This window comes from Eriocheir sinensis, chromosome 14, assembly GCF_024679095.1.
Source record: "Eriocheir sinensis breed Jianghai 21 chromosome 14, ASM2467909v1, whole genome shotgun sequence".
NCBI lineage: Eukaryota > Metazoa > Arthropoda > Malacostraca > Decapoda > Varunidae > Eriocheir > Eriocheir sinensis.
In genome coordinates this window covers 22710850-22712766 of record NC_066522.1, presented here as the reverse complement: position 1 = coordinate 22712766, position 1917 = coordinate 22710850, and positions in this window count along the sequence as shown.

The window sequence follows — 1917 nt, the reverse complement described above, 5'->3', positions numbered from 1 at the left end:
TATACTGATATTACTTATGGGAGAACTATAAAGCCATTGTAATTGAATGGGCAATATATTGTAGTTCAACAGATCAGCATCAGACGCACCAGAATTAATGCAAGTCAGATTTGCTACAGAGGTATAACTTTAGTAGAAACAGAGTAAGCAAGGTTGCCCATACAATGTGAAATCTAGAGTATAACTGATGAATAGAGTTTGGCACAGCTCCCAGAATTATGAATAACTAAAGTACAATAAGTTAAAGGTGAAAAACAGTTACAATTTTTCTTTGGAATGGTTTTACAAATTTCTTCTCACTCATGTATCTAAGCCTTAAATTTGGGATTGGACCAATCTATTGATTATTCAAACTAAAGACTGTAAATAATGCCTGCAAACTTTGACTTATGAAGCAGCTTTGTTTCATTAATTGCCAGCACACAACATGGAATAATTTCAGCATAATATAATAAATTGGAAAGCTCTCTTCAGTACCTATTGTCATTTATAAACAACTTGCTTATAAAAATTGCATGTTCAGTGTTTCATGCCACGAAGACTGTGATGTTATGACAAACAATTCTGAAATGAGCCTTTATTAAATAGGAAAGGCAGAGAGTGTGAGTATAAGTGAGGCATTGATGAGCAGCGAAGCATGCCCGGTGTGTAGTGCGCTGCATTCTATAAGGACTGGACGGTATAAAGCAGACTCAGAGAATGGAGTCAGCTTTATATTGTTCAGTCCTTATTCACTGCAACACACTACATACCATACATGTTTTTCTACCTATCACTGCCTTGCATATGTGGTTGTGCATGAATGTATGTATATGGGTTTGGATGTCTCTCTCTCTCTATCTATCTATCTAACTATCCATCCAAAACAACCTCTTCCTCTTGGCAGCTATTTATCATTATGCCTCTGCCTGTTCTTCCATGTGAGCAAGACGCAGGAGGCAGCAGCATGGGCAGCAATGATAACTTTCCAGTAATGAGGTTAATTTCATTTACGTATACAAAGGTATTAATATTTTCCTGAATCTATAAAACCTGTTAATGTGATATTTTGATTACTGTAGTATTCATACCACACAACAGTAAGGTTTTGAGGTTTGATTTTGCCCTAGGTATAATATTGTTATGATTTTATACCAGTTGTCCCTTCCAATTAAAGAACCTGAACAAGACTTCAACTTGCCAACAACATTGTGCTCACCTAATGTGACAGATTTTACTGTCAAATAACATGCAGCAGTGAGAAGTGTATAATGTAATGTTTAATTTTTGTGTATTCCAGTGAAATTCAGTAAGGAAAAGAGTTGGTAAAGGAGGTACTAAAAACACTGAAATACTAAAAATGTGAAAGCTTTGTTGGTAATGTCTTAAAATGGTATTGTGATGAGTAAAGGTTTTCTGACCACGGGGAAAGTTCCAAAGAATGCCAAGGTTTTACTTCCTAATTTATTTTCTAGGCTAAAGGGAATATGTATCCAATATACCAAGTCATATTTATGCAAAAGATGAAGGAATTTAAATGAGAACTAATATTCTCTGCATAGCCACTGTGGACAACATCACTAAAAACTTTTTATTTTTTATTGTCCTATTAATCTTCAAAATACTGTGTTAATTTAAAGTCACAGATTCCATCATCAAATTGGAAATCCAGCTTTTGAAAATTGCAATGTCTGCCAAATATTTCTTTAATGGAAGGCAATTATGATGCAGAATTACTTAAATGATTCTGTAATATATGCAGGAATAACTGCATTTCTCTTATGTGGGTCTAGTGAGATCAAACTTTAATAGAAGAAAACGAATATTGCCGACATCTGGTATGCTCTCCCCACGGGCTGCTCAGAAATCCTTTATTGCATGTAACAGATGAAAAAGGAAAGTTAAGTGACAGAGGTACACAGAATTACAATAGTTAAG